Genomic DNA, 6826 nt, shown 5'->3' with positions numbered 1-6826 from the left:
TGGAAAGAAAAGATAAATTAATTTATTGTGACAAAAAAAATGAATTAATACGATACCTTTTAACATCCATAAAATAGTAATCCGATGATCTCAACTATATCACATCACTAATATCACCTAACACTTAGCATAAACACAACACGTATTTATCACTTAATTCACGTAATAAGTTTTATTTTTCTAAACTACTTTATCACCCTTAAATGCCCGCACATCAACTAAAATGCGTTATTAGCAAATCAACTTCCAAACATCCCCTCCTTAATTTATTGTGGGAAGGAGGAATACTGGAGGTGAATAAACAAAAAATGTAAAGACGACGGGCCGAAGCGGTTTTAAATCGTTTTTTGGCTAAAACTCAACCTTTCCATAAAAAAATTACTCGTTTTCTCGAAACATTTCAAATAAAACTTACGAAATTTTGCTAAAATAAAACGCACTAATCGAATTTCAATGTTTAACACTTCCTGCAAAAGAAAGTCTATCCCCCAATATAAAAAAATTAATTTAAACTAAATTGACTATAATCAGAGAACGGTTTGACGGATTTTAATGTTTTATATCTCAATCGAAAGTTTGTGTCTGGCTGAATGCGGTTGTCGAAATTCCCGATTCTAAATATTAAATAAATATTCTAAATATCATATAAGTTTTTATCTGGCAAAATTACACCGTTCAAATCGCGAATTTTCCCGATATGTTTTAGTCAATTAATAAAATTGAAAATGACTCACCGAATGGATGTTGCTTCCCTTGGATTGTACTTCAAAGCTCAGCTGGAAAGAAAAGATAAATTAATTTATTGCGACAAAAAAAAATGAATTAATATGATACTTTTTAACATCCATAAAATAGCAATCCCATGATGTCCTATATCACATCACTAATATCACCCAAAACATAGCACAAATATAGCACGCATTTATCACTTAATTCACGTAACAAGTTTTATTTTTCTAAACTAGTTTATCACCCTTAAATGCCCGCACATCAACTAAAATGCGTTATTAGCGAATCAACTTCCAAACATCCCCTCCTTAATTTATTGTGGGAAGAAGGAATAGTGGAGGTGAATAAACAAAAAATGTAAAGACGACGGGGCGAAGCGGTTTTAAATCGTTTTTTGGTTTTAAAACTCAACCTTTCAACAAAAAAAATTACTCGTTTTCTCGAAACATTTCAAATAAAACTTAGGCCATTTTACTAAAATAAAACGCACTAATCGAATTTCAATGTTTAACACTTCCTGCAAAAGAAAATCTAGCCCCCAATACAAAAAAATTAATTTAAACTAAATCGACTATAATTAGAAAACGGTTTGACGGTTTTTAATGTTTTATATCTCAATCGAAAGTTTGTGTCTGGCTGAATGCGGTTGTCGAAATGCCCGATTCTAAATATTAAATATTATATAAATATTCTAAATATTATACAGTATGTCCTCGGATCAAGTTACAAAGAGGAAACAAATTTTTATTACTGATTTTTCAAACTTATCTCTGCAAAAATAATGCGTCGGATATGTTCAAACTACTAAAGGCCGGTTTATCAATATCTAGTTAAGACGATTTATCTGTCAATTAAAATTGTAGCTGATAGATAACGTCGACGAATCGTTTATCCACCCGTAGTTTACGGTAATTTTATAGATAAATATGACATTTGGATACCCACCAGATTGAAGTACTGGTTAAGGGTTTACCTATTAGATATTGTCAAAAAAATGTGAGCACAAGTTTGGTTGCTTGGTGAAAGGAAATGACAATGAAATCAAAATATAGCGTCAAAAATAAATTAAGGTTATAATTGTGGTGATGGATAAGCAAGAGAAAGAAATGATCATCAAATTTTAGTACAGCAGAAAAAAACTTGCTGATGGATTTGGCAAACGAATATAAAAATGTTATAGAAAATAAATAATAATCTAGTAATTTAAAAAAATAATAATATAATCTATAATCTAATATAGTATAATCTCGTCTTAATTTTAACCAAGATTGACAAAACTGTGTCCTTTTAAAAGTGGTTTTGACTTTTGTCTTTCTTTTATAATATATGGTCGTCGTTTATTATTTAAGAGTTGGACAATATCCTCATCTTTATCGCTGTCTAATAAATATTCGTGTAGGAATTCCATTATAAAAGCGGTTTTCGAAAACAAAGCACACGGGAATGATAACCTCCAAAACATCAGCGACATCAGCTGTTTATATCAACATCACAAACATGAGTTGCGTATCTAACAGATTTAACTTGACATTCATAAACCGGCCCTAAATCGCACGAATTTTATACTCTAACTATAGTAGTTAACTAATTATTCCCATTTTTATGTAAAAATTGGACTTTTTTCTAAATTGAAAATTTTTCAAGTTCAATTTATGATATGTAACCATAGAAACCATAAAAGTTACAACTTATGTTAGTGAGATTAAGTCTTTTCATGCGATGTTAACCATGAAAGAGAGAATTTATTTAGTACAGTGCTATGGTACTGGTGAATCATGTTTTCGTGTAGTTACACAAAAATTCCAGCAAAAATATTTCATGTTGGGGTTCTCAAACTTATGAAAATATTTTTGGAAACGGTTTCTGCATTATCCATAAAGAAGCAGACAAAGAGATTAAATGAGGAAGACGCTGCTTCTCTAATAGCATTAAATTCCGTTCAAGAAACTCCAAAATTATCACTCCGAAGAAGAGCGTTACAAACTGAAATTAGTAAATCGCACCTCTCCAGAATTTACAAAATTGAACCATTTAGACCACGATTTAGACAACCTTTGGATGCCGGTGATGATGCCAAATGTTTGGATTTCTGTCTTGAGATTGGTAATGAAACATTAAATAACCGAAATGTTCATAAATTTATAATATTTTCGGATGAAAGCACCTTTTCAATAAATGACATTGTTTCTTCCCAGCATTGACGTTATTGGAGTGATGTAAATCCAATTACCCTTACATTTCATACAGTCAATGTACTTTCAGCAAGACAGTGCCCAGCTTACCATTCACACATTGTGCCAAATGGTTAAATTTACAATTTCGTCAAAAATGGATTGGATGAAATGGTCCTATTTGATGGCCAGCACGTAGTCCTGATCTTACAATTATGGATTTTTATTTTTGGGGACGATTGAAACAAATTGTTTACAATGAACCATTACAAGACGATGCAGAACTATTAAAGCTAAGAATAATTAATGCGATAGAATCTCTACCACTGGCGGAAATTCGCAATTCTTATAAAGAATTTAGAACTCGTCTTCAAATGTGTGCCGAATTAGGGGGTGATTTGTTTGAATGAATAGTTGATTTGTTCACTTACAAATAAATATTATTTATGACTTACATAGTGCGTTATTAGTGTTATTACATAAATTAGCCATATTTTAATTTGATTTGTCTGTTTTTTCAATAACCTAAGTTGTAACTTTTATGGTTTCTATGGTTACATATCATAAATTGAACTGTAAAAATTTTCAATTTAGAAAAAAGTCCAATTTTTACATTAAAATTGGAATAATTAGTTAACTTTTATAGTTAGAGTATAAAATTCATGCGATTTAGTAGTTTGAACATATCCGACGTATTATTTATGCTGAGATAAGTTTGAAAAATCAGTGATAAAAATTTGTTTCCTCTTTATAATTCGATTTGGGGACATACTGTATAAGTTTTTATCTGGCAAAATTACACCGTTCAAATCGAGAATTTTCCCGATATGTTTTGGTAAATTAATATAATTGAAAACGACTCACCGAATGGATGTTGTTTCCCTTGGATTTTACTTCGAAGCTCAGCTGGAAAGATAAGATAAATTAATTTATTGTGACAAAAAAAATGAATTAATACGATACTTTTTAACATCCATAATGTTTTTTTTTTGTTTGCCAGTGATCTAATAATGTTTTCTATTGGTTATATTAAAAAAATACCGCTTTAATTAATAATTTGTTGAAATAAAGCCGGTCAATGACTGGTAGTTCTAAATTTAATTAAAAATTAGTGTTTGACCAAACGGTCAAATACTAGACAAATTGGTTGTTTTATAATCTCACAAGGATTTATATTTGATTAATAAAATGGAAAAATATGTAATACCTGTTTTTAAAACTTATATCTTCCCGTTTAAGTTGTTTAGTATTTGACCAAAACTTTTATACTTTAAAAGTGAGATACAATCAGTTTAAACATGCGGCTAATTACTGGTTCCTCTTTTGGTCATTTATAGGACACAAACACTCAAAACTGAGTTTTTTAACCGATTTTAAATTTTATAAATATTTAAGCGTAATATAAATATAAGTGTAAATGTTTGATTCTTTTCTATTTTTTTAAACCTTTTTTATAACAATAAAAGTAATTGACCGCACTTAAGCAGTAACGACTCTGTAAAATTAAAAGGATAAAAGGTTGGTCAAATGCTGACTAACCAGTGCAGAGGAAAATGGGCCCACCACCATTTTTAAATTCTGATGAAGAAAAACTGCTGGTTGAATGGTTGTTTCATTTAGCAGATAGGGGTTTTCCTGTTTCAAAAATCAAGTTGGAAAACACAAAATTTTTGCTCCTGTTTTAAAAGATGTTCTTAAAATATCAGTCAAAAAATATAAACATTTTTTTTTAACAAAATAGTATGAAAAAATAATGAAAATGAATATTATATTAAGAATCGGTCAAACATTGACGGTTTTAAGGTCAAAGACTAGATATTATTGGTCAAGTAATGTAATCAAAGTGGTCAAACACTAAATGCGAAATACTGGTTTCCTTTTTAATTTTAAAAAAATATTACTTCATGATGTTATATTTTATATGTAGGGTTAGTAACTTTAAATGAATCAGATGTGTATTTGATCATATTTTGATCATGTTATGCAAAGGCAGAGGGATTTACAAGAAAAATAATATGGCTCGGTCAAACACTGACATTAAAAAATCCTTAACAGGTCAAACACTAGTGCGTTTACCCTATGTCATTTATTAAAATAAAACGTAAAATCCTATCTAATTGGGGGCTAGAAAAATTGGGGGCTAACTTCGCATAGGTGTTTTCCTGCGTAATTTATTGCGTGTTAAATATTCAACGATAAATCATCCAATTATTTCCGGTACGGAAACTCCTCTCACTACGATTAATATCATCGCTGTTCATTATTTCCACATCTCTAGATATTTTAAGTTTAAATAGACAGAAAACACTTAAAATTTATTAGTTTTTTTGAAAAATTGATACCCTCCCGGTGGTTAAAGTATAAATAAGGAGAAAGAGTTGGGTGTAAGTTTTATAAATTTATTTCATCGTCCTAGACAGAAGAGATAAGATTGTCGGTGTAGCAGCGGATGTTGCACGCCGGCGAGATATCTCAGATATGCGCCTGACAGTTGCTCATTTGGCCGAAACGTTTTGTCTCCACCCTCCGTGCGCACGTGTATACGTACGAATATCGTACACGTGACAACGTACGGATACCAGACAGAGGCTATTTGTTCACGTCGGATGGTAAACTACTGAGATAAACTATCTGAATCGTGCTCAAGTAACTAGAAATGAAATGTATGGATATATTAATGAGTTTATTATGCAAATATTATCTATTTTTAAATGACAAATATTTTAATTTAAACCAGGAATAAGAACCTCAAGTAAATATTATCCAAGTTTAAGCAAAATCCGTATTCACCGTTAAAGTTAAAGTTTCTAGATTAATGTAACGAAAACAAACGCAGAGTCAGCCAGAGTTATTCAAAGTCAAAGCAAACGGCGGGCGTCGCGACGGTAAATGGTGCGACAAATAATCCTCCGGTCGGTTTTAAACGGATTTCCCAGTAATCCTTGTAGGTAGGTGGTGCTCGGGGCGCGATCATTGTTTTCACATCGCCAAAGTGGGAAAGTGCACAATTTAGCTCAGCGCTGCGTTAATTACATTCTGTTTACGTTTCACGTGGGCTACTTTTTTCCATTTAACTCCGTTTCGTCTCCAGCCTCTCATTCTGATGAACTTTTTTTTTGTGTCCCATCGTTCTTTTCACTTCGCTTGCGAAAAACGATGACGGAAATAGAGTAGCGTGGGTGGAAAATATTCGTGGAGATATTGAAATCCGCGGTGCCGTGGATGGGTGCATTTTCCCGCGGAATACCTCGTGATATATTGCCAGGGGTTGCGAGAAATGGAAAAATAAGGAAATATTACCTATAAACTGCAGCAGCGAGTTCGACGATGAGAAAATACGTTGGGTATTGTATTGTATTGATGAAATTTCCAGTTCGGATATGAATCATATCAAAATTTTCCAACATCATGTTTACCAACAATTTTTTTATCACATCCTCACATGGTGCTTTAAAAATCATTTTTATTACCAAGTTTACACAAAGTTATAGTGAGTCAATATTAATGTGGAAATTTTCGAGAAAAATTATCTTAAGGTCCGTTACTTTTGAGAAATCTGTATAATAGTATTAATGTAGCGTCTCGCCCGCAAGCGACCTTGGCTTAACTGAGGTTGATATCGTGATGAGATGATTAGGTATGATGTATACTTGAAGCATACTCCAGTTTCATATCAATATAGTGTCAATGTAGCGCCTCGCCCGCAAGCGACCTCGGCTTAATTATGCATGATATCGTGGTGAGATGGTTGATAATACTATATCACCTCGGACGCAAATGACCTCGGCGTAACTGAGGTTGCTATGGTGATGAGATGGTTAGGTATGATGTATACTTGAAGCATACTCCGCATTTATATCAATATAGTATCAATGTAGCGCCTCGCCCGCAAGCGACCTCGGCTTAATTATGCACGATATCGTGGT

At 32.2% G+C, this 6826-nt stretch overlaps 1 long non-coding RNA gene across 2 annotated transcripts in view; it reads right to left on the bottom strand.

Annotated features, from left to right (window-relative positions):
• Nucleotides 1–3761: 3761 nt before the first annotated feature.
• LOC111420463 (uncharacterized) overlaps nucleotides 3762–6826 on the bottom strand; it is a 37490-nt gene continuing 34425 nt past the window's right edge. For both annotated transcript variants that reach the window (XR_002707089.2, XR_011641626.1), the window contains one exon: nucleotides 3762–3806. This is a non-coding gene — a long non-coding RNA (uncharacterized lncRNA). The remainder of the gene's footprint in view (nucleotides 3807–6826) is intronic.

The sequence above is a fragment of the Onthophagus taurus genome, chromosome 10 (genome assembly GCF_036711975.1).
Source record: "Onthophagus taurus isolate NC chromosome 10, IU_Otau_3.0, whole genome shotgun sequence".
In the NCBI taxonomy this organism is placed as follows: domain Eukaryota; kingdom Metazoa; phylum Arthropoda; class Insecta; order Coleoptera; family Scarabaeidae; genus Onthophagus; species Onthophagus taurus.
This window is presented reverse-complemented; position numbering and strand designations above follow the sequence as displayed.